General features: G+C 48.2%; 3 non-coding genes across 3 annotated transcripts; 2 read left to right on the top strand and 1 right to left on the bottom strand.

The window, feature by feature from the left end:
* The first annotated feature begins 1,139 nt into the window (after positions 1-1,139).
* On the top strand, positions 1,140-1,211 carry TRNAQ-CUG. The gene has a single exon. It is a non-coding gene; the product is annotated as a tRNA-Gln (tRNA).
* Positions 1,212-5,480: 4,269 nt separating this feature from the next.
* On the top strand, positions 5,481-5,554 carry TRNAN-GUU. The gene has a single exon. It is a non-coding gene; the product is annotated as a tRNA-Asn (tRNA).
* Positions 5,555-9,716: 4,162 nt separating this feature from the next.
* On the bottom strand, positions 9,717-9,788 carry TRNAQ-CUG. The gene has a single exon. It is a non-coding gene; the product is annotated as a tRNA-Gln (tRNA).
* Between the last annotated feature and the right edge of the window lie 16,629 nt (positions 9,789-26,417).

Here is a 26,417-nt window from a genome sequence, read left to right as displayed (position 1 = left end):
GGAGGGCTGGCTGCGGAAGGCTGGGGGTTCTATGATTCAGTCTTCTGCCTGGCAATGATCCCCGGGTTCCAACTGGGGGGACTATCCGGTCCTAAACACTAAGTGGTTGTTGTTTTTTTTTTTTTAAACCCGCTTGTAGCCAGGAGAGAGAAGCATACCTGTTTTCTTCTCTATACATCTATTTTAGTCGGTGGTTGTCGGACTTTTTATTTTCGAGGTCCTGAGTAGCCTCGTTCTGTGAATTTTCTGGCATCTCCGGCCCCGGCAGCTTCCGGCCCGGCGTGAAGCTCTGTGGCCACACGGGGGCGATACGACGACCCATGGCTTTCCCCAGCCCGCGCCATAGAGAACCCGTGCTCCAGGTTCAACTTGGCGGGATTTGATCAGCCAGCCGTGAGCTGTGCCGGACCCCAGGTTCTTTGCTTTGCAGTCGCCCCAGCCCCGGGATGGTCTCGAGCCGGCTGAAGGCCCACGCTTCCCAGACCTAGAGCGCTCCACTGCTCGGGGTGTCCGGCAAAGACGCTCAAGTGTCCTGAGCCGAGAAGCAGTCGAGCTTCTGGCGTCCATGGAAAACGTTCCCTCTGCTTCCTGTCAGACCGTGGCAACCCTTCCCAGTGTGTGCCGGGGCGGGAGCGGGGAAAGTGAGGGGGTGGTAGCGAAGGAGGTGAAGCAAGCGGGAAAGCTGAGAAGACAGCGAGGAACGCGGGGAGAGGGGATCAGGAACAGAATCAGGGGTTGGAGCCCCAGGACGCCCCACGTCCGGTTCGAGGAGCACCGGGGTTCCCGGGGCAGTGGGAAGAAGACAACGGCAAAGCAAAGGAAGGGAACACTTTTTTCTGGCGGGAAACTGGTAATCCAGGCAGAGCAGGTGCACTCGGGGGAGGCCCCCAAAGCCCATCCCTCTCGCTGACTCCCCCCCCCCCCCCCCCCCCCCCCCCACCAAGGGACCCGATCTCGGTCCCCGACACGCCAGCCGACAGAGCGGCCGCAGAACGTGGCCCGGGGCGACCCCTGGCGGGCGGGGGAGCAGAGCTCGGACCCCCGAGGCGAGCAGAGCCCGGCAGGAGGCGCGGCCGGGAACGCCGGTGGGAGGAAGGGCCTCCACACACCTCGGAGAGGCAGCCGGTCGCGTCCCCGGCGGTTCCATGGTGTAATGGTGAGCACTCTGGACTCTGAATCCAGCGATCCGAGTTCAAGTCTCGGTGGAACCTGTCCCTTTGGGCCGAGCCGCGGCCACATTTTACTCTCCGCTCCAAGGCCCCGCGAGGGGCACGAGCCTCCCAGCTCCCGCTGCCCTCGGGCCGGGGAGGCAAACTCCGGGGACCACGCGCGCCGCTCCCGCTCCCGCCGCCGCGTCCCCAGCGCTCCGCCGCCGCCTCCGGACTTGGGGACCCGCGAGTCCGGTTCCCAGAGCGGCGCGCCCCGCACGAGCATTGCAGCCACGGCGAGGAGACCCGGCCAGCGCCGCCCCTCGTCGGGCTCACCCTCGGGCCTCAGGGTGAAAGCCACCGGCCGAGGCCACTGAATCCTGCACCGCGACGCACGTCGCGCGGCGCGTCCCGTACTGGCACCGATCGGCCTGCACCCGTAGAGGGCAACTTACGTGCGAAACGGCGTGTCTTACCTCAGCTGGGCGGTGGTGACACTGAAGTTTCGGGTCGTGGGTTCTAGCAGAAGGTCGGGTGCCATTTCATTTCAGTTTCCGCGGCTCCTTTCCTACCAGCTACCAGAAGAGTCCAGAGTCTCTGCTGAGGCCAGTGGGGGTCGCAGTTGTCCTGAAATATGTGCTTCAGTCCGTGGCCCTTGTGCGGAAACCCTCAACTCTGCCCAAAAGGGAGATTCTGGCCGGGGATTCTTGGTGCCTGACCCGCCGCCTCCCACGGGGCTCCCCCTTCTTCCTGCCTGGATCTACTCCAAGAAGACACCACAGGAAAAGAAGGCCGTTGTGTTTTCATTCTATTCAGAGTCTTTGTAGTTTTAAAGTTTTTTGTAGATATAAATAGATTCTCATTTTGGTGGCCTGGAATGGCCGAGAGAGAGAGAGAGAGAGACCTTAAAAGAGCTAAAAATACTTTTGTAAAAGTAGCATAAAGGTATAGGAATAACACTACCCAACTTTAAGACTTACTATAAAGCTACAGTTAGGGATATATTGTGAATAAGCAAAGGCATAGACAAACAGACCAATTAAATAGAATGGAGAGTCCAGAAATAGGACTACGGTAATATGTCCAATTGATTGTTGATTAAGGTGTAAAATCAATTTGATGAAGACTTTTTTTTTCAACAAATTGTGTTGGAATAATTGGACATCTAGATGAATGAAAATTCCACCTACATTACACTTTATACAAGAACTAACTCACAATGGAGCACAGACTAAATGTAAAATGTAAAACTCAAAAATTTATAGAAGGAAGTCTTCATGACCTGGGGTTAGGCAGTGTTCTTAGATATGCCACCAAAAATTCTATCCAGTAAAAGAAAAAAAAAATCAATAAATTGTATTTCATTGAAATTAATAATGTTAGTTTAAAAAAATAGCTGAGAGAATGGACAGTTACAGATTGAGAGAATAAAAATCAACAAATCACAAAGATGACAAAAAGGTTGGTGACAAGATGTATAAAGAAATCTTAAAATTAACAAGGAAACAACAACAACAACAATAACAACAACAACAACAACCAAAAGGCAAAAGATATGAACAGACACTTCCCTAGAGGATATGAGCACATGAACATCATTAGACATTAGGGAAATGCAAATTAAAACATAATGAGATACCATTACACACCTGCTAGAATGACAGTACCAAGTGTCTAAGATAAGAAGTAAGCAGAATTTTCATACGCTGCTTGTGAGAATACAAAATGGCACAGCTACCCTGGAAAAGATTTGGCAGTTTCTCATAAAGTTAAGCATGTAAGTACTATATAATCTAGTAAACACAATCCCAGCAATCTGCCTTGAAGAAATGAAAATTTATGTTCACAGAAAAACCTGTACAGGAATTCTCATAGGCTTTATTTGTAAGAGCTGAAAGTACAATCATCGAATATCTTTCAAGGGATTAATTGATAGACAAAACAGTGGTTCACCCACTGGATGGAATACCCAACGATGAAAAGGAATTCTTGATGTATACAACAACTTAAAGAAATCCCTAAGTCACTGTGCTGAGTAAAAGAAGCCAGTCTCAAACAGCTACATACTATATACTTCCATTCTTAGGACATTCTCAAAAAGACAGAACTATAGTGATGAACAGATCAGTGATCCCAAGGGCTTATGTTTGCCGGGGAGATGTGACTGTAACACTGTAACAAGATAGCACTAAGATTTTTGGTGAGATGAAACTTATGTATTCTAATTATGGAGAATTCTTACCAAAAGAAAAAGTCAGTTTCACTGTATGATAATTGAGACAGCGGAAACCATACATTACGAACTGAACAAACTAGATGATGAAAAGCTGGGATGCCTTCTACTTAATAGTAGGTCGGTTGCCTAAACTTCTAAGAATTCGTTTCCCAACCATGCTGGATGCTTTTCTTCAGAGTCTGACGCATAAATTAAAGTTAGTGGTTCCAGATGCACGCTCTTTCCTTTCTCACAGCCCGTCAGGCCCTTTTGCAGTCTTTGCCTTGCCCCTTGGGGGGCGAGGGCGGGAGCCGGGATAGGGGTGCCGAATGCGGGCGCTGCAGACTTTGGCTCGCGGCGACCTGCGGCCTTACCCCAGGTTAGGCGGGTGGAGGGCTCAGGCTGGGAGCACCGCCACGGGGGACCTCGAGAGCCCGATCTAACTGCCGACGGTCCCCAGTTTCAAAGCGGGAAATCGCACCATATCTCCGGCTTTACTGGGGGTTTGTTTAAAGAGGAAAACAGTGAGTTAGACAACGTCACAACTCGGATTCAAGCCAAGGTTACTAGGGTCTCATCGCGGAGTACTAACCACTAACCATCACCGCACGCCACCGACTGGGTGTGTGGTTGAGGGCTATTAATTGACCTCAATAGCCGCAACGTTTTCTAACTGGTTTTTCTTTCAGTTGCTAGTGTTGGTGCCTCTCAGCTTTCTTTTCACTCCTGTCCTCCCTTTGCCCTTTCTTCCTTGCTCTCCAGACTGCCACCCGCTTTCTTCTCTTCAGCTTTTCTCGTTCACCTTTCTCCCTGCGCCCACCGGCGTCCCCTAGGCTGAGGCCGCCGCACCTTCCAGGGTGGGGAACTCAGTGACATTCTAGGTTGTGTCCTCTAGACGTTTCCACGATCGGGACCTTGACCTGGTTCTAAAACAGCTTCGAGTATAAAGATTTTAAAGAATGGCTGCCTTTCACGTCTTCCCATTCGGGGTATTCTCCAAAACTAAAATTGACAGTGCAAGGTGAAATTCTTGGTGCCTTTCGTGTCCCCTCCAGGCCCCTGCGGCGGAATGAACTCCTTCACCGAGCATTTTATTGGGTTCCTACTAAGTGCCAGGCAATGTTGTAAGCGAGGGACTGCACCGTGAGCAAACCCAAGGTCCCTGCCCCATGGAGTCTACATCAGGGGCATCCCAGGGGGGCGGGGGGGGGGGGCGCAGCGCGGTGGAGGCACCGCCGATTCTGGTGCTTCGCGAGCGCGCCCGCCGGTCAGGATCCGGGGCGATTCATGGACAGGGGAAGTGGAGCAAAGAACTGGAAAATGGATGACATCAGACCGAGAGACTGCGGTTGTCACCTGGGGGCCTGTTGTTCGACCGTCGGAGTTCTGCACTCATTCGGAGCTCCACGTCAATATACCCACATTTAACTGGCCACACGACTCCGGGCCTCAATGCGCCTGCGCCCTCAGGCTTCTGTGCCCTAGCTCGGGGATAAAGAACACTTCTCTGTAAGTTTGTACAATGAGGTGATTATGTATAATATACTCCTCCCCCCCCCCCAGTTTTTTATTAAAAAAAAAAAAAACCCTTCTTTACATTTATTTATTTCTGACAGAGCACAAGTGGGGCAGGGAGAGGAGACGCGAATCCGAAGCAGGTTCCAGGCTCCGAGGTCAGCACAGAACCCCATGCGGGGCTTGAACTCACAAACCACGAGATCATGACCCTAGCTGAAGTCAGCCACTCAACCGACTGAGCCACCCAGGCGCCCCCCTCCCCGGTTTTATTGAGATTGAAATGAGATACAGTACTGTAGAAGTTTAAGGTGTACAGCATAATGACCTGACTTCCATATATCGTGAAATTTGGTGAACATCTATCATCTCATACAGATACAAAATTTTTTAAATGTATTTTTTTCCTTTTGATAAGAACTCTTAACTATTTAATAAGAACTTTCAAGTATACCATACAGCAGGGCTAACTAGAGATATCGTGCATTATATCTATTCATTTATCTGATGATTGGAAATCCTAAGATTCCGACCACGAACGTCAGACTATTATGTATATAATACAATTGACTCACAACAACCCACAGCCACCTCCACCGGGTGTCTCTGTGGCGCAATCGGTTAGCGCGTTCGGCTGTTAACCGAAAGGTTGGTGGTTCGAGCCCACCCAGGGACGCTGGTGTTTCTGGCTGCGTTACCTTTCCTCTTTCTACCCGGGATATTGAATTTATGGCCTTGTCCTCAGGCACCACAAGCAAAGAGTGCCCCTTTGGGAGCAAAGTTTTGGGGCTCCAGAGCATACCTAATCTACACCGGCAATCCATCTTCCCTACTTTTCTGAGGCTGGTTTTTACAGCTTAGCGTATTTGGAATATTATAAATCCCTCAAATGAAGAACAAGAGAACCTGAGGTGCATGATCTGGATGGGAAACCTAACTTGTGCAAAAAAGTTACTTGACTTTTCTGTGCCTCCATTTTTACATGTAAAATGAGCCAAATGGAGTACTTGGGTTGTCCAAAGTTTAGATGTGTAGGGAAAGCAGGTAGCCAGTTACTCTCACGTAGCAAATGTTTCAGTACAGATTAGCTCTTACTAGTGCCATTGCCATCAGTGTTTTTGTTACCCACACTGTTCATTTTAGTTAATACCCTTCTTGATGTAAATGAGTCATTACTCAAACAGTCTCTAACTGATGGTCATGCAATTGGTTCTAACACTTATTATCACAAATACTACTGCAGGGAGGGGCACCTGGGTGGCTCAGTCGGTTAAGTGTCCGACTTCGCTCAGGTCATGATCTCATGGTTTGTGAGTTGGAGCCCGGAGTCAGTCTCTGTGCTGACAGCTCGGAGCCTGGAACCTGCTTTGGATTCTATGACTCCTTCTTTCTCTACTACCCCCCTAACTTGTGCTCTGTCTCTCAAAAAATAAATAAATGTAAAAAAAAAAAAATGCTACTGCAGGAAACAGCATTACACAAATATGTCATCACTTGTTTTCCTCTCTATAGAGTCCCAGAAATGGAACTGCCAGATCAAAATATTTGCACATTTCTAATTTTGCTAATTCCTGCCTAGTTACCCTGAAAGAAAATGTAGTCGGTCATATTCCCCGTGTTTTATGAGAACATTCTTTTCTCCACTGTTTTGCCAAAATTGGATAGTACTTACCTACCATTTCTTTTGAACCTATTTTTGCTAACATTTTTATAGACCTCGAGTGGGAAGGCATTCTGTGCATGACACCAAACCCAGAATACTTCCATGAAAAGAGCTATTAATATGACTATATATACACTTATATTCAGGGTACAAACAATAAACTTTAAATTTACATACATGTACATATGTGGCAAAAGAATTATTTTGTGTTTGGGACATAGCTTTATCAAAGTTATATATACTCATAAGTTTATTTAGAAAAACAGCAATCCTCCTTTACTACTCTTTGACTTTTAAATTGTAGACATTATCTCTCTTTCACATACTCCTCCATCAACACCCACACACCCAACACACCTCCCCTGGCCTTATCCTCCAATATATTTGTATCATAATTTGATGGGTCAATTATTATATTATTTAAACTGTGTAAACTCTATATTCAGTTGAGCCACGTAGGATACAAATAGCAGAAACAAAAGACCAGTGTCTTCAGGGGCTCTTTTTCTTTCAACTTTTTCCATGTTTACTTATTTATTTTGAGAGAGAGAGAGAGAGAGAGCGAGAGAGCGCACAAACAGGGGAGGGGCAGAGAGAGAGGGAGAGAGAGAGAATCTCAACTAGGTTCTGCACTGTCAGGGCAGAGCCCAACATGAGGCTGTAACTCACCAACCAAGAGATCATGACCGAGCTGAAACCAAGAGTCCCACACTTAATGGGACTGAGCCACTCAGGCACCCCAAGGACTCTTTTTTTTTTTTTTTAATTTTTTTACATTTATTTATTTTTGGTAGACAGAGAGAGACAGAACACAAGTGAGAGAGGGGCAGAGAGAGAGGGAGACACAGAATGCGAAGCAGGCTCCAGGTTCTGAGCTGTCAGCCCAGAGCCCGATGCGGGGCTCGAACTCACAGATCGCGAGATCATGACCTGAGCCGAAGTCAGATGCTTAACTGACTGAGCCACCCAGGCGCCCCCAAGGACTCTTTTTTTAGTGGATTAAGCTGAAGTTTATTTGCTCTTTGGTCAAGCACCCTCCCCGCCCCCCCCTTTTCATATTCCAGGGAAGTACAGGATCTAGGTCTGATTGGCTCAGCTTGGGTCAATGCCCTCTCCTGGAGCAAACGAAGGCAGAGGACCTTCATGAACAGTACCGGAAAGACGTTACCCAAAGAAAGAGCAATAATTCCAAGAACAAAAGAAGAAAAATGCTGGGGTGCTGGGTAGGCAACAGCAAAGACAAGAAGAAAACTGTATCACTCTGTAATGGGTATATGTAGCAGAATACAGATCCAGGGTGAGGGGAAGGAGTTTTGAGAGATGTAAGCCTTGGGTATGCTGTATGGACTGAAGTCATACACACCTATGTGGGGCTGCCGAGGGGTGGGGAGCTGAGGAGCATCTGCCCGTCCTAACCCAAGGAGACTGGTGAGGGGCTGTCCTGGTCACTCAGCTTGAGTTAGAACAGTTCAGGTGGGAAAAGAAAGGGAAGGGGATCTTCTCTTTGAAGAAAAGTCTGGAGCTCGGATCTTGGTAGGGAGTGAGGCTATGGTTGGTCAGATAAGGGTACTAAAATCTATGTGTAAATGCAGTTCCATTAAAAGAATCGCTCTAGTAAAGGAGGAGGGGATCTAAAAGGAATGTCTGCGATCCTATGGAGAAAGCCCATTGAGTAACCATGTCTCTGGTCCCCTTGCCTAGTCTCCTGGCCAGGCCCTCAGACTCCCTGCTCTGGAAGGGCACAGTCTGCTCAGCCACCACATGTCCAGCAAGAACTGTTCCCTGGCAGTCTTCATGGTGTTGGGTGCCATGACCCTCTCCAGGCCCGCTACTGCCAGCAGTAGTCTTGCAAGGCGAGAAAAGGGAGGGAAAGTCTACTTGCCAGTTAATGCCAAGGAATCCAACAAGGTCCTGATTTGGTTCCCAATAACTTGCAGGTCTATTTACCCTCCTACTCTGACCCCCACAATTAATGAAAAGAAACTGCAAGGACAAACGCCAGCCAAGCAGGTTCGGGCTTTCCAGGTAGAGCTGAAATTCTCTCCCCCACACGTGGGAGCACTGTAGAGGGAGCTGGAAGGGGCAACCGAACCAGTGCGTGAACTCGCCCTCGGAGGGCGCCCCTTCTCTTTCCTACCTCCTTTTCTCGTCTACGCTTTCCCGTTTCTCCCCACCCGCCCTCGGGCCCTCACCCCTTTGCCTTTCAGACCCTCAAAGCGAGCCCTTGAAAAACAGTAGCATTTTACAGTCCTTTGTAAACCGGTGGAATCCCCAAAACTAAGAGAGATCTGGCGGCTTACACTTTCACTAACTATGACGTCCTTCAGAAATCCCAGATTTTTTCTACCGAGTAGAGGAGAACGAGCGTGTTTCCATCCGGTATCATCCTAAGGCGCCTTCAGTCTGTGGAGCAGAGTCGCAGCAGGACGGAGGGGCAGAACTCGGAGCTGCTCCGGCTCGTGTCACTTTTGTCCCCCGCAGGAGCCCCGTGGGAGGCGGCGGGTCAGGAACCAAGAATCCCCGGCCAGAATCTCCCTTTTGGGCAGAGTTGAGGGTTTTCCGCACGAGGGCCACGGACTGAAGCACATATTTCAGGACAACTGCGACCCCTACTGGCCTCAGCAGAGACTCTGGACTCTTCTGGTAGCTGGTAGGAAAGGAGCCGCGGAAACTGAAATGAAATGGCACCCGACCTTCTGCTAGAACCCACGACCCGAAACTTCAGTGTCACCACCGCCCGGCTGAGGTAAGACACGCCGTTTAGCACGTAAGTTGCCCTCTACGGGTGCAGGCCGATCGGTGCCAGTACGGGACGCGCCGCGCGACGTGCGTCGCGGTGCAGGATTCAGTGGCCTCGGCCGGTGGCTTTCACCACCTCACCACCACCTGAGGCCCGAGGGTGAGCCCGACGAGGGGCGGCGCTGGCCGGGTCTCCTCGCCGTGGCTGCAATGCTCGTGCGGGGCGCGCCGCTCTGGGAACCGGACTCGCGGGTCCCCGAGTCCGGAGGCGGCGGCGGAGCGCTGGGGACGCGGCGGCGGGAGCGGGAGCGGCGCGCGCGGTCCCCGGAGTTTGCCTCCCCGGCCCGAGGGCAGCGGGAGCGGGAAGGCTCGTGCTCCTCCTCGCGGGGCCTTGGAGCGGAGAGTAAAATGTGGCCGCGGCTCGGCCCAAAGGGACAGGTTCCACCGAGACTTGAACTCGGATCGCTGGATTCAGAGTCCAGAGTGCTCACCATTACACCATGGAACCGCCGGGGACGCGACCGGCTGCCTCTCCGAGGTGTGTGGAGGCCCTTCCTCCCACCGGCGTTCCCGGCCGCGCCTCCTGCCGGGCTCTGCTCGCCTCGGGGGTCCGAGCTCTGCTCCCCCGCCCGCCAGGGGTCGCCCCGGGCCACGTTCTGCGGCCGCTCTGTCGGCTGGCGTGTCGGGGACCGAGATCGGGTCCCTTGGGGGGGGGGGGGGGGGGTTAGGGGGATGCAATCAGCGAGAGGGATGGGCTTTGGGGGCCTCCCCCGAGTGCACCTGCTCTGCCTGGATTACCAGTTTCCCGCCAGAAAAAAGTGTTCCCTTCCTTTGCTTTGCCGTTGTCGTCTTCTTCCCACTGTCCCGGGAACCCCGGTGCTCCTCGAACCGGACGTGGGGCGTCCTGGGGTTCCAACACCTCCCTTTCCACTCCGGATCCTATTTCCTTCCCGTCTTTCTCGCTGTCTTTCCTCACCAGCTCTCTCAGCTCTCCTTTCTCCAGCAATCTCAGTCTCCTTTCCTTCCTCCTTGGCCACTGCTCCGTTTCCTTCTCTTCGCTCCCCCTTCCCCAAACCACCCCGGCCCAGGCCAACGTAGGAATGGGCTGCCCGGCCTGAGAGGACGATGAGGAAGGCAGTTCTCTCTGGTCAGGACTTTATGGGGGTCTGTGCTGGGGAGGCGGAGTGAGGTGGTCCCAGCGGAATGGCGAGGGTCCACAGCCGGTCCTCCAGGGCCTGGGCAGGACGGGCTGATTGAAGACGACTCGGTGCCGGGGGCGACCCAAAATAAGCAATGGAGACCTCCGGGCGACCGCGTCCTTTGCCAGCCGTTAAAAAAGTTTTTTTTGGGGGGGCGCCTGGGTGGCGTAGTCGGTTAAGCGTCCGACTTCAGCCAGGTCACGATCTCGCGGTCCGTGAGTTCGAGCCCCGCATCAGGCTCTGGGCTGATGGCTCGGAGCCTGGAGCCTGTTTCCGATTCTGTGTCTCCCTCTCTCTCTGCCCCTCCCCCGTTCATGCTCTGTCTCTCTCTGTCCCAAAAATAAATAAATAAATAAAAAGTTTTTTTTTTTTCTTTTCCCATCAATGTCTATTTATTTTTGAGAGACAGACCACGAGGGAGGGGCAGGCAGAGGGAGACACAGAATCCGAAGCACAGCCCGACGCGGGGCTCGAACCCAAGCCCGACGCGGAGCTCGAACCCATGCAGCTGTGAGATCATGGCCCCAGCGGAAGCTGGACGCTTAACCGACTGAGCCACCCAGGCACCCTCCTTGCCACCCGTTTTAAGTGAAAGGACCACGGCACCTCCTTGTGGTCCCTTCAGGGGGACCTGGGGTTGACATCACCTAGGATGCTGCAGTTTCTTGTCGGAAGAAAACGAATCCAAGCTTCTCAGTTAGACGTAGAAGGTCCACTCGAACCGAGCCCTTACCAAGCAACCGTCCCCGCCTGTTCTCCTGGAGGGGTCGGTAGCCGCAGAGCCGGCCACTCTTGGCCTCCGTCGTGGAGCCGCTGCCGAGTGCCCGCACGAGGGCTTCGGGCCGAGTCCCAGCGCCGCGCAACACTTTATCTTCTGTGTGTGGTGCGCCCAGCGCAGCCTCGCCCCAGGGAGAGCTCCAGGGTCCAAAGAGTCAAATCAGACGGCGTTGCCGGCTTCATTCGAGGACAGGGTCCTCTCTCCATTATGAATCAGATTCAAACGGAAGCTGCCAGGGCCCCTGTACACCACCCCATGAGCAAGGTTCGCCACCCACGACCTGCGGTGGTGTGGTCAGGTGTAAGTAGGTGACAGCATTTTCCCTTGGCTTATTCCTCGGTGGCTGTATTTGCATCTCTCTCTCTCTCTCTCTCTCTCTCTCTCTCTCTCTCTCTCTCCCTGTCTCTCCCTCCCCTCACTTGGTGGTCCCACCTTCACCTTCCTCTTCTTCAACTTTTCGGGTTCACCCCTCCTTCCAACCCGCAAGTGTCCGCGCAGACTTGAGGCCGCCGCAAGGGCCCGGATGGAGGGCTCAGTGCGATTACAGGTGGTGCCTTCTAGACATTTCCACTATCAGGACATTTGCAGGATTCAGCTACCAGTGTAAAAGTTTTAAGCAACAATCACTTTTAAAGTCTTTCGCATCCTCCCATTCTGGGGTCCCTTTTAGGACTAAAACCTAATAGTCCACAGTGACATTTTTGGTCCCTCCCAGCACCCTGCCGCGGAATACATCCTTCACCGAGCATTTATTGGGCGCCTACTAGGTACCAGACCCTGCAGTGCGCAAGGGGCTGCATGGTGGGCAGACCCCAGGTCCTGTCCGATGGAGGTCTGGTCCGGAGGCACTGAGAGGCGGCAGCGCGTTGTGCGACACAGGCCGGCTTGTCCTTCCACAGTCCGGGTCCAGGTCGAGGGACTCGCGGTGAGCGCGACGGGTGGCGTGCAGCGAAGAATGGCAAATGGATGACTTTGGCCCAAGAAGCTGTGGTCGTCACGTGGAGCGGGGCCTCTTGTGGGGGAGGCAAGGGGCAGGCCGGCAGGACCCAGGGCCTGGCATGCGGCATCTAGTGGCCACTTGCTAGTGTCAGTGCCCAAATACGCCCGGTATTAAGACTCAGCGTCTCCAGCACCAGCTGGCTTTGAGTGTGTTTTTGGCAGAGGATGGAGGGGATGGGGAGCACGTTCTCACCCATGGCAACGCTGAGATTTTGTAATACCCAGTCTCAGTGGTATAATGAGCGGGTATGGCTGGCAGTGGAAAGGTTGGTGGTTCCAGCTAATCGTGGGAAGTTCTAGTCTTCACTGACCCTTATTTTCCTCTGGCTTTCAGTTCTCAGAACTTATCAGAGCTTCTCGAGCTGGGTTTTTTTTTTTTTATTTTTTTAATGTTTTTATTTATTTTTGAGACAGAGAGAGACAGAACAGGGTAGGGGCAGAGAGAGAGGGAGACACAGAATCCAAAACAGGCTCCAGGCTCTGAGCTGTCAGCACAGAGCTCGACAGAGCCCAGTCTCACAGACTGTGAGATCATGACCTGAGCTGAAGTCGGATGCTTAACCGACTGAGCCACCCAGGTGCCCTTGAGCTGCTTTTATCCTTCAGGCAGCGACCTCACTCAGCAGCTCTGATTCACCCCTACCCTCCCTTTTGCTTTGGGGTGCAGGTGGGGCAACTGTGGAGTCTCAGTCGTCCTGAATTCACTTGGTTCTGTCCTGTGGGATGGTTTCTCACCATCCTTAACAGATGCCTCTGGTCCCTCTGTGCCATCTGAAGACCAGAGGCCACCTTGACCTATCTGACAGGACATTTGGATTCCAGGGGGACTGCTGGGCCTAGAGGCTGAAGGCACAGGCATCAGAATCACCCACTGGTCAGTCTCTAGGTTGGTGCACTTCATCGCTCAGTATTAACCGCACCATCACAGGATGCCACAAACGCTTTGGGTTGAGGGTGTCACGTCCTTACTTTTTTATTATTATCAATAGATAATAATGTTATTAAGTATAGATAATAGATAATAGGTATTATCTATCTATTATCTATTAGATAATATTATCTATTATCTATTAGATAATATTATCTATCTACTATCTATTAGATAATATTATCTATTAGATAATATTATCTATCTATTATCTATTAGATAATATTATCTATTATTATCTATTAGATAATATTATCTATTATTATATATTAGATAATATTATCTATTATCTATTATTATATATTATATATTATTATCTATTATCTATTCTATATTATTATCCATTATTATTATCTAATATTAGTATCTAATATTAGTATCTATTGTCTAGTAGGTAGTAGATAATAATAGATGTTATTTTTTAAAAAACAGTTTGAGGGGCGCCTGGGTGGCTCAGTCGGTTAAGCGGCCGACTTCGGCTCAGGTCATGATCTCACGGTCCGTGAGTTCAAGCCCCACATCGGGCTCTGTGCTGACAGCTCGGAGCCTGGAGCCTGTTTCAGATTCTGTGTCTCCCTCTCTCTGACCCTCCCCCGTTCATGCTCTGACTCTCTCTGTCTCAAAAATAAATAAAAACGTTAAAAAAAATTAAAAAAAAAACAATTTGAGATTTACAGATAAATTAATAAATGAGTTCACATGCACCCTGTTCTCCCTCATAAACTTCCTCTCTACGTTCTTCCATTACTGTGGTACATTTGTCACAAGTGATGTTACAAGTGACACATTATTAATTGAAGCCCATAGTTTACATTAGAGTCTATTCTTTGAGTCATACAGTTCTGTGGGTTTTGACACGTGCATGTTGTGAATTCACCACTACAGTGTCATACAGAATAGTGTCACTATCTGAAAAATCCCAGGGTTCTTCTTATTTGTTTGTCCCTCCTCTCCTCACAGACCTATGGCAACCACTGATCTTTTTATTGGTGCTACAGTTTTGCCTTTTCCAGAATGTCCTGTAGTTAGATTCACACAGTATGTTGACTTTACAGACTGGCTTCTTTCACTTAACGCTATGTATTATTAAGGTTTGCACAGGTCTTTTATGGCTTGATGGCTCCTTTCTTTTTATTACTAAATACCATTTTATGAATGTACCACTGTTTGTTTATCTAGTCACCTAGCAAAGGACATCTTGGTTACTTCCACTTTTTGACAATTATGAATAAAGCTGCTATAAACTGCAGGTTTTTGTTTGAATGTAAGTTTTCCTCTCACTTGGGTAAATACCTAGGGCTGTGATTTCTGGATCAAATTTAAGAATATGTTTTTTTTTTGTAAGAAACTGCCAAAGTGTCTTCTAAAGTGGCTGTACAATTTTGTGTTCCCATCACTAATGAATGAGAGTTCCTATTCATCCACATCCTTTCCAGGATTTGTTGTTATCAGTGTTATGGATTTTAGATACCCTTTTTAAAGAATTTTTTAAATGTTTATTTATTTTTGAGAGAGAGAGAGCAAGTGAGGGGAGGGCCAGAGAGAGAGGGAGACACAGAATTTGAAGCAGGATCCAGGCTTTGAGCTGTCAGCACAGAGCCCAACACAGGGCTTGAACCCACAAACTGTGAGATGATGACCTGAGCCAAAGTCTGACACTTAACCGACTGAGCCACCCAGGTGCCCTGGATTTTAGATATTCTTTTTTTTTTTTTTTTAATTTTTTTTTCAACGTTTATTTTATTTTTGGGACAGAGAGAGACAGAGCATGAACGGGGGAGGGACAGAGAGAGAGGGAGACACAGAATCGGAAACAGGCTCCAGGCTCCGAGCCATCAGCCCAGAGCCCGACGCGGGGCTCGAACTCACGGACTGTGAGATCGTGACCTGGCTGAAGTCGGACGCTTAACCGACTGCGCCACCCAGGCGCCCCTGGATTTTAGATATTCTAATAAGTGTGTAGTGGTATCTCATTGTTGTTTTATTTTTTTTTAATTAATTTACTTATTTTGAGGGTGGGGGGAGGGGCAGAGAGAGGGAGAGAGGATCCCAAGCAGAATGCACTCTGTCAGCAAGGCGCCCTCTGAGGAGGCTCCATCCTATCAACCCTGAGATCATGATCTGTGCCAAAATCAAGAGTCAGACACTTAACCAACTGAGTCACCCAGGTGCCCTTCATTGTTGTTTTAATTTAAATTCTCTAATGACAGATGATTCTGAGAATCTTTCATAGGCTTCTTTGCCATCTGTATATCTTTTCTGATGAGGTATCTGTTTAGATCCATTGCCCATTTTTAATTGAGTCATTTGCTTTCTTACTGTTGAGTTTTAAGAGTTCTTTGTATGTTTTGGATACCAGTCCTTCATCAGATACACATTTTGTAAAGATTTTATCACAGTCTATGTCTTGTCTTTAATTAGCTTGATGGTGTCTTTCATAGAGTGGAAAATTTTGATTTTATTGAAATCCAACTTAATCAAGTTCTTGTTTCATGGATTGAGCCTTTGGTGTTACAGCTAAAAAGTCATCACCAAACCTAAAGCCACTTAGATTTTCTCCAATGCTGTATTCTAGAAGTTTTATAGTTTTACACCTTACATTTAGGTCTATGATCTATTTTGTGAAAAGTGTAAGGTTGCTGTCTAGATTCTTTTTTTTCCCCCTAGCATGTAGATGTCCAGTTTCTCCAGCACCATTTATTGAAAAGGCTATCACTATACATTCTCCATCAAATTGCTTTTTCTCCTTTGTCCAAGATCAGTTGACTCTATTTATGTAGACCTACTTCTGATTGTGTTCTATGGATCTGTTTGTCGGCGTTTTCACCAGTTCCATACTGTTTTGATTACTGTAGATTTATAGCAAGACTTGAAGTTGGTAGTGTCGATCCTTTGGGGATTTTTCTACTTCAGCACAAGAACATGCATAGGTTCATGGAGGTAAAACCTCACAAAATGTGGAGCCCCGGGAGTTTTAAACTCTTAAGCTGTTCCACACTCAGCTTCCAGCAACTTGAAGATTTCTATCAGTTGCTGACTCCAGTAAGCTGTTCCAATAAGCTGTGATTTCCTGAATTAGCTTGTCCCTCTAGTTTTTGGGGTCACGTACCCTATGACCTCACTTCTCTGGTCTAAGAAGAGTTGTTAATTTTCAGTTGCATCCGCATTTTTTATTGTAAGGATGAGAGTGGTGACTTCCAACTTCTTTTCATGTTGGAGTAGAAACCTAGTTTGATTTTTTTTGAGTAAATAACATATATGTGATGGTTAATATTATTTGTCAACTTGGCTGAGTCAAGGGGTGCTCAGATTAAACACTATTTCTGGGTGTGTTTGTGAGGGTGTTTGGGATGAGACTGGCATTTGAATCAATGGACCCAGTGTTGCCTCCTATCATCTGGGTGGGCATCATCCAATTATTTGAGGACCTGAACAAAACCAAAAGTGGAAAGATTGATCCTTTTTCCATTTTGCCTTTCTGCTTTAGCTGGCACATCAGCTTCTCCTGCTCCTAGATTGGGATCTATACCATTGACTCCCTTGGTTCTCAGGCATTTGGACAGACTGAAAGTACACCACTGCTTTCTGGGTCTCAAGCTTGCAAATGTCAGATCATGGGGGCTCTTAGCCTTCCTAACTGCACGAACCAGTTCCTCATAATACATCTCTATTGGTCATGTTTTTCTGGAGAACACTTATACAATATTACAAAATTGTAAATGTACATATCAATGATTTTAGTATATTTATAGGGTTGTCTGTCACCAGAGTCCAGTTTTAGAACAATTTCTTTGCCTCCCCAAATCCCCTCCAGCCTCTTTGCAGTCAGTCCCTAATCCCTACTCACCATGCCTATACCTAAACACAAGAACAATTTGGAAAACAGACATCATTAAATTTAAATGTTTATTATATTGGGACTTTATACAATGGATCATTTTCTTTGGTGATAACTAGAAGAGAGATTGCATCATAGGGACTTTGTTTGGGGGAACTTAACCTATTAGCTGTTCTACTGCTCTCCTTGAAATGGTTTGCCTGTGCGAGTAAGTGGTACTTGCTATAAAATCTTGTCTGGTAGATCAGGAGAACAAGAACTGAAAAAGCAAAACAAAACAACAATAACAACAAAAACTATGTGCTGTGGAAATGGTGATAAATGCTGAAATCACAGATAATGTTACCTGAAGCTAAGTATTATACCATCTTTATTCGTAAAGAAGTTTGGTTGGCGGGGCGCCTGGGTGGCTCAGTTGGTTGGGCGTCCGACTTCGGCTCAGGTCACGATCTCGCGGTATGTGAGTTCGAGCCCCGCGTCGGGCTCTGTGCTGACTGCTCAGAGCCTGGAGCCTGTTTCAGATTCTGTGTCTCCCTCTCTCTCTGACCCTCCCCCGTTCATGCTCTGTCTCTCTCTGTCTCAAAAATAAATAAATGTTAAAAAAAAATTAAAAAAAAAAAAAGTTTGGTTGGTAACATTGGAGAGACATTTCTCCAGCACCTGAAATGCCCTTCACAGTGTCCTTTATTTTAAAAGGGCTTGGGAAGAGTCATGTGAAAGTGAGCATAAGATTTTTACTGCACTTCTTTGATTTTTTTCTCTTATAGGAATTAGCATACATGTTTCTGAAAATTAAAAAAATCAGGAAAGTAGAGATATAGAGATAGACGTCTGAATTAGTTGGTTATTGATGCATGTGAGCAGATTACAGAAAGAGTGGTTTAAAACAACATACATTTGTTATATCACAGTCCTGTAGATTCCGAAGTCTAGAATAATGTGTGTGGGTTCTGTGCTCAGAATCTCCCAAGTCTGAAATCCAGGCATCAGCTTGCTGTGATGTGATTTCGTAGACGAAATATTGGCTCTGTCTCTCATGAGGGGCTGCCCTCACCATCTCCCTCCTCTGGGGTCCAATTCCCTGATCTGATTTGCATCTCTCATGATTGTTTCCACTTACCCAGGTGGCTTAGGAGGAAGGCTAGATCTGTGGGGTCCCAGAACTGATCTCTGCCATCTCCTCCAGGAAGAGAATAAAAGGACAGAGGTCTTCATAAAGAAATGACCCCCATGAGGGCTGACATCCCCCAGCGAATGGAACAGAGGAGGAAACTATAGGGCAGTGGAGGTGCTAAAAGCCCAGATCACGGAAGCGGGACCCACTTCCCAGAAATGTCCCCATTTCCCATTGAAAGCCATCTTGAATGAGGGACTTGATCTGCTCAAAGCTGAGTCAGTCTGGTGAGCACTGGGGCTTTCAGAGTCTGCATCCTATGCTCATTGTTTACTAATGGGCTTCTTCCTTACCTGGGAACCTCCTTGGAATTTTTGTCTGAGATGCAGCTTCTTATCCCCATGGGATTTGAACAAGCACGACAGTGACTCTGATGTAGGTGATCTTCAGCCCCACAGCTGGTGCCCAAGGACTGGAGCCCTGTCTGCTGCATGATGTCACATTTCATATCCAACACCCCAGTGGTTCATGCTGTTTTCTAACTATTTACAGTATACGTTCTCTATTTTACACGAGGAAAAGGTGCTCAAAGAGATAATTACATCATCCGCCAAAGTGTATGTGACGTGTGGTAAAGCTGGTTTTAGAATCCTGGACTGCTTTTTTAATTCTGTACTTTTATTGCTTTGGCACAGATTCGGGATAGGATGTGTTTGGAACTAGAGATCGCTAAAAGGTAGTTATTCCTGGTAAATGTTATTTATCAGCTTGACAAGTATTTACTGAACATTTTCCCTGGCAGGCTCTTAATGGAGGCGCTGCAGAGATGGGGTGAACAAGGCAGACAGAGCGCCCGCTGTCAGGAAAATAAAACCGCCCAAGAGCCAGATCTATCTGTCTATCTATCTATCTTTAGATATATATATCTGGATACTTTTTAATGTTTGAGAGAGAGAGAGAGAAAGCTCTCATACATGTGTGCATATGAGTGTGCATATGAGAGAGAGGAAGAGAGAGAATCTCAAGCAGGCCCCTCACTGTCAGCACAGAGCCTAGCTCGGGGCTTGGTCTCAAGAAAAATGAGATCATGACCTGAGCCTAAATCAAGAGTCAGGGGCTTAACTGACTGAGCCACCCAGGCACCCCAGGAGCCAGTTTTTTATAGATAATCACATAAGTACATTTTATTTGTGATTATGATAAGTATTATTTAATACTTTTTGTGTTCTGTGATCCTAATCTATAAGTCAGTGATTTAAAAGAGAATATAGGGGTATCTGGGTGGCTCAGTTACTTGAGCATACAACTTTGACTTAGGTCATGATCTCACGGCTCGTGGGTTCAAGCCCTGCGTCTGGCTTCCCCCATCAGGCTCCCCATGTCGGGCCCTGTGCTCACAGCTCAGAGCCTGAACCCTTCTTGGAATTCTCTGTCTCCTTCTTTCTCTATGCCCCTCCCTCGCTTGTGCTCTCTCTCAAAAATGAATAAATAAACATTTAAAAAAAAACTAAAGTGAATATAAATAACAGAACTATAGAACTGGGATAAAAGATTTGTCCCCAGAAAGGCCCTTCTGGTATATTTAACAGTGGAAATATCTACATTTGATCCAAAGTCCTCTGAAATTTACTAATTAATTTATTTTTAAGTTGAGCTTTTAAAACATTTTTTAAAACTTTTATTTAATTATTTTGAGAGAGAGAGCATGAGCAGGGGAGGGGCAGAGAGAGATGGGGAGAGAGAGAATCACAAGCAGGCTCCAAGCTGTCAGCGCAGATCCAGATATGGGGCCCAAACTCACAAACCATGAGATCATGACCTGAGCTGAAACCAGAAGTTGGACCCTTAACCACCTGGGCCACCCAGATGCCCCTTTAAGTTGAACTTTTAATTTCAGTTTCCCCTGAATTTCAGATGTGGGTTCTTGGAGGGTATGACTCCACAGGAAAGCTTGTAGCCAAGGCCTGTGTGGTGTGTCTGCTGCCATCAAGTGATGAGGGAGTTTGGGAAAATCTCCTCATCTCTCTGGGCCTCAGTTTCCTCGTCTGTAAGATAAGGTTGTCATTCAACTTCTCCAAAGTCCCTTGCTGCTCCATCTCTCTGAGAGCACGAGGGACTGAGGTGCCTGTTAAACATGTCCTGGGGACTGCAGCTGAGACCTGACTTGGTCCCTTGTCTGTGTGTCTCCTGCAGGAGCCCGGCTGAGCCCACACTAGAAACAGAGGACCGAGGGAGCCGATGGAAGACAGAAAATCAGCAGGTGTGGAGCATGAGAATGACCCAGAGAAGGACAAGGTAATGGTGGAACGGTGGCTGCCCAAGGACCTGAGAATACGGGCAAGTGGAGCTCAGAACAATCTGGAGAAACTGAGGAACGCGTACAGTAGCATCCAACCCTGCAAGGAGCAGCCTGAGGCGAGCAGTGAGGACTGGGGGTGTAATGCACTCCACAGTGAACGGTGCACCTGCCAGGGAGCCCCACAGGACGGACGGGGGTTGGTTTGCACTGCCGGGAAGCACCGTTTCTAAGGGTAGGATGGTGTGACCATGAGGCTCTGCCCCAGTCCCCGAGCTTCGACATTGGAGCTGCCCTGACAGTGGATGGCCTCCAAGGAAGTGTGGGTTTGGAGGGATCAATGGCTTTTGGATCAGATTTGGAGATGTCCATTCTTACCACAAATCGTTTTGCCCTAAGGCGAGGAGGGGCCAGGGCAGGGGACCCTTGCATCTGAAGTCGTAATACTAATAATATTCTTCTGAATTTCTGGTCAGGAATGTGGAAGGCTTTACACATAATATCTGTTGACCAGTGATTTTCTTGACTATTGGTTGAGTGCTTCATTTTCTGAGGCTGTGTTCAGAACTTGGAAATCAATACGATTTCCCGAGGAGGACAAAGCAGTGGGAGAACGATGCAAACACAATGTGGTAGCTCTCCTACACTGGGGTGTTGTGTTGTGGCAGAGCAGAGGATTGGAGTGGGGGCCAGGAGCAGGATATCTCTTCCCAATGACAGAGTGAGCCATTGAGAGGAATCCCCGAGGAGAATCCCCGTCTTCATCAGAGCTCACCACAGGGCAGTGTCCTGGGACATGGAGAGGGTAGGGCAGGTTCCTCTCTGAGGGAGGGGATTCGCTACCTCTTGGGAGAAAGCAGGGGACCCCTGACTGGACATTTGTGACTGGAATGGAGTTGAGATGGTCAGAGATTGGCAGCAACTTGTATTTGATCAGTGAAAGGAAGTCCCTGAGGGCCTCCTCAGTGCTTGGCTCAGTGCTAGGAACCCCGAATACAGTGGTGAATAACACATTCTCCCAACTGTCCTGGGGCTCTCAGTCTAGTCAACAGGAAGTCATGAGAAGTGTAGTGGTGGTGGGTTCCTTGGAGGAAATGGCCAAAGCTGCCTGTCGATGACCTCGGTGATTGTCCTGGTCTGCCTGTGTGTTTTCCAACAGCTGGGTGACCTGTCCTGCCCAATGACCCAGGGCCTCAGCCAGATTTCAGCCTCCTGGGATACAACAAACACCTGGGTTCTACGTTGTCCAAACCAGTCAACACTGCCAAGGTCTCCAGAGGAAACGGCTGGTATCTGTAGCTACTACCCACTATGTCTTGGCCAGCTGGAGAAACAGAGGCAACTTCCCTAAGTCTTACAGGGTCATCCTCTCCATAATGACCAGTGATGACCCATCTCCTCTAAGTTAAATGCTTTCCAGATTTCAATATTCTTTCTTCTCATCAAAAATAATGTAAATATTGCCCATGTTCCTACAATTGTAGAAGTGGGCAATTTTATCCTCAAATTGTAGATCAAGAACTAAAGTAGGAGGGAGCAAAGCAAGTTTATGAGGAGAAGGAAGGGGCCTGGGGCTAAATTCCTTGCTTTCTGATTCCTCGTGGTTGATGAACACAATGACTTTTATACTCTTAGAAACAATAAAATAGTACCTCTGTTTTGCTCCTCTATGTACCCCATTCATTTCTCTCTTCTATAACAAATCTGTTTATCCAGACAACTTGGCACCTGAATTAGGTGAGCTCCATGAGTGCACTTACGGTGCCCCTGAGGGCAAAGCCAATTACACTGGGGGCTCCAGAGGGAAGTTATACGTACCTTCCCAAAGAGAGCCTAAAGATGACTATTCCCAGGTAGCCCTGGTTATCTGTAGATGAGAACATCTATATGTGACCTGGTATCTCTGAACTTACTTGCAGAAAATCAAAATGGTCTTGAGGAAGGAAATGGACAACCCCCAATATGCCCCAGGTAACTCTGAGGATTTCTGGGCTGTGAATTTTTCTAGTGGCACCTGGAGACCTTAGATCCAGGGAGAAACAGAAAGTACTGCATACAACTATTCCATCCATTCAGCAATGGCAGAATATCCCTTTGAAACATATCATCTATGTTCACGTGGTAGTTGTGTAGGTCTCTATTTCTTACTCTCCTGTTGAGTAACCTACAGACAGTGGACACACATGAACTGACCCAACCCAGGGATTCTTGTAATCAGGTGTTCTCTCCTGCGTGGGTAAGACCCAGGTGAGATGCATATCAGCATTATGTCTATTTGGCATCATCATGCTGGCAGGTTTTTTGATAGCAAGAGTGGAAATTGAAGAATAAATTCATGTTATATCACATGTTGAGAAAATGGTCCCTGTAGTCAGAATATCTAAGAGTCCATAAGGCCTCAGGAACTTTATTTACTTGGACACTCCATGTGAAAGTCAATGCAATGTAAGCAGAAGGGTTGAAGCCACTATTTGCTGTGTCCTGGGAGTCATAACTTTAACACACAGGGAGAGGTTAGTCTCCTCCTCCGTCACCTGCTTCTGAGGCCAGTACACAGAGTATCTGCTGTTCTGTCTCTCTCTACTCCTCATACAGGAGGAAAGATTTTTCCCTCCAAGGGGACAGCTACTTTGCTTTCTGCGACCACTCCCTTGCCTCCCATCAACACCAGCTAGGTAGCAAGCCATGGTGTCTGATCCTCCTGGTTTCATCTTTTGTCGTTCTTGCCCCACCTGGCACAGCATGGAGCTTCCGGAAGCTGAAAAGAAGGAAGTCCTCCAGGACACGCTGAATGAATGTGTTTTGACTCCTTCCATTGGCCGAGAAGGGCGTGGCTGCTACCAGCCTTACAGGGACGGCACATTCCCATCAGATGAACAGGAATTCAGCTCTGCTCTGGATGTAGCCTGTGAATGCTCCCATTCCAAAAGGGATGAAACTCCACCCGGTTCCCCAGGTAGTGTCCATAATCTTTGTTGCACACACCCTGTGTAGACCAAGAGATTTAATCCGCAGAAGTGGACCATGTACTCACAGACAGTTTCCATCCAGGCTCTAGGATTGAGTTTGAAATAAGACATTCCATGAGTCAGTGAGCTTTGTTCGATTCATGTCTAAGCCATGGCACTTTTAGGTCTGAGCCACTGCCCATCGCTGCTCTCAAGCTGGTCCTGCCAGACTCCTATACCTCTCTACCCCAGGCACAGGAGGTGGCTATCAGACCTCCAAATTTTGGATTAATCTCTTATCTCTCTTGCCAGGCTCTGATTTCCATCCTTGAACCATGTTTCTGAATATATGGCCACCCAAGGCTGTGGGAAGCCTTTTCTATATCATAGGAAGTGTCACGATCCAGGTTCACTGTCTCTACCTGGTCTGTCTCTTCCTTTTCTTCTTGTCTCAAGTCAGCTGAGAACCAGAACAGGACTACTTCTATCGTACGTTGTATGTTTCTCTGCAGCAAGGCAGGGCCCTGGAACTTCCCGACCCCATGAACAGCCCCAGGTTCTCTGCAGCTTTGAAGATTATTTTGATTTGATGGTGTATAGATTCCAATCGTCAGTTTAATCTCAATGGCTGATTCCTCAAAACCAATAACCTTCGGCATTTCAGATGCAAAAAGCCTGAATATTGCAGCAATGCTCTAGGAAGCAGCCAGGTCCTTCCCCAGGATCTCTGGGAAAAGGGATACATTTTCTGTGTGTGTAGATCTGTCTTAGGATATTGTGATGACGGCCTGTCATATCAGGGACATTTATTTGCTCAAGAAATCAATCCCAGTGATTTTTTCCAGGGCTCTACTGAATCCCTCCTGAATGACTTATCTCACAATTACCTGTTATTACTCTGCTTATATTTCTGTCCTGTGCTACATGAGTGAGCATTTGTGGAGAGGAATCTGCTTAATGGAACTCTTTCTCCAGCTTATTTGCAGAAAACAAAATTGATCACAAGGGGCTTACCAGCAAGCTGTGTGTGGGAACCCATTCAGTCCTCACAGGGACACTCCCCACAGGTGTGCATGTCCTATGAGAGCGGAGAGTGCTGAGACTCAGCAAGGTCACTCCACTTTCCCAAGACCCCCGGCAAGTGCACAGTGGGACATCAGACCCTCACCAGCTCAGGCTCTGTCCTCTGCTCTCCACTCGGTCCTGTCAGGGGCTAAATGGGGATGGTGCTCACCCTTTCCTCTTTGCTTTTGTACCAAATTATTTGAAACAGTTATAAATGTAAAGAGAACAGTTGTGAGATGCCCCAAAGACCCCTGTGACCCTACAGGAGTGCCAGCTCCTACCCTGTCAGTGCACTTTGTGGTGTGAGCAGAGCCAGGGCTCATCCAGCCCCTCCAGGAGCTCAAGGTCTCCAGGAGACGCTCCATGAAAAGCGATCAGGGCTGAGAGGTCCCAGACGATTTGTGTTCTCACTAGGGGTCCCATGGTGGCTCTTCACTTGGCTGCCTAGCACGCCGGTAACCCTGCAGAGCTCTGTGTCAGAGACACTGACAGCCAGGTCTGGGTTTCCATGGGGGCAGGGATGGGACAGGTTAAGACGCGTCTCAGGAGGGTGATGTGTGTGACATGGCCTTGCATTAAGCCTGGGCCATGAGAGGCTATGAGGATGGGCAGAGATGAATGAAGGCAGCGTCTTCATTATGCACAGCCCGTCCCTGGTGCAGGTTCTGGTGGGAACGTGGGAACAGTGTGTGTGGGCTGTGATTTCCACAGGGGAGCTGCAGGAGTGCTGCCGTGCCCCATCCTCCCTGCACAGGGACCAGCCTTGGAGAAACAGCTGAATCACAACCTACATTCCAAACTCATCTTTTATACAGGGATTTTCCCCACCTGCCAAACTAATTATATTGGGCAGTACTTCAGAAGTTTGATAAAATGTTTTCCCTTTTCTCCTGCAAGTGCATGAGTATTGTAAGCATAGATTTAATACTGCCTGGTAGTTGAGAAAAGAGCAATAAAATGCCATGAGGAAATTAGGAGTGATAATTTTGAACATTCTTAGACCTTCATTCAAAGTAACAATGAGACTGGGAAATGCATCTGAGAAAGAAGGATCTTTATCACACAGGCCTTCCCAGGATAAGGGCAGCTGAATATCTCAACACATACTTCCAAGCTTAGGGATTAACCTAGAGAGTCAGGAACACCGCTCATTACCTGGCCCCTAAATAGCCAGGGGCCGGAGAATACTGTGGACTCCAGCTGGTTGGCATTGAGCCAGGTGTGGGAGCCAGAGGCCCCAGAGGGGTCAGCACAGCCCATGCACTTAGAGGAGAGGACAGCAGGGAGGGCTTTTCAGGAGGGAACCCAGGTGAATGATGGCAGAAAGAGAGTGGGGATAGCTCAGAATGTGCCTGAGGCCTGCTGAGGACAGCTTGGGCTCCTGGGATTAGAAGGAAGGTGGCAAGATGTGGAGCGCCAGAGGAGGGGCTCTGGGGGAGGCACAGTCACCACTGCAAGGGGGCAGACCTGGGTGAAGGTAGCATCCTGTGGAGGCTTGTGGTGAAGAGAAAGAATGAAGCGACTGGTAGATGTGAAAGGTACTACTGGGAGAAGACAGGATCCTAAGAGCAGAAGGCACACCCTGCCTCTCCTCAGACCTTTACATCTGTTAGAATGACTGCACCAAAGGAGGGATCCAGACACTGGTGTCCGCTAAGCCACTCAGAGCACTCACTCGTTCCTACAGGGAACTTTGTTGCTCCTTCCAGAAAGCCCAGACACGTGAAAGGGAAAGTGGCATAGCAGACATGTATTCCAAGGTAACAGAAACAGAAACAAAGATTTCAGCTTACAGCCATCACAAAACCCAGGAAAACTATAAAAAATGACATTCTGGCCTGAATTTAATGTACCTAATGAAGCATTTGTAGATATGAAGAATATGAACTGTCACTCAAGAAACACACAACTCAAGGGGCACCTGGGTTGGCTAAGTCAGTTGAGTGTCTGACTTGGGCTGAGGTCATGATAT

The sequence above is a fragment of the Panthera leo genome, chromosome C1 (assembly GCF_018350215.1).
Source record: "Panthera leo isolate Ple1 chromosome C1, P.leo_Ple1_pat1.1, whole genome shotgun sequence".
NCBI classification, from domain to species: Eukaryota; Metazoa; Chordata; class Mammalia; order Carnivora; family Felidae; genus Panthera; species Panthera leo.
The sequence above is the reverse complement of the archived record's forward strand: the minus strand, read 5'-3'. Positions and strand labels throughout refer to the sequence as shown.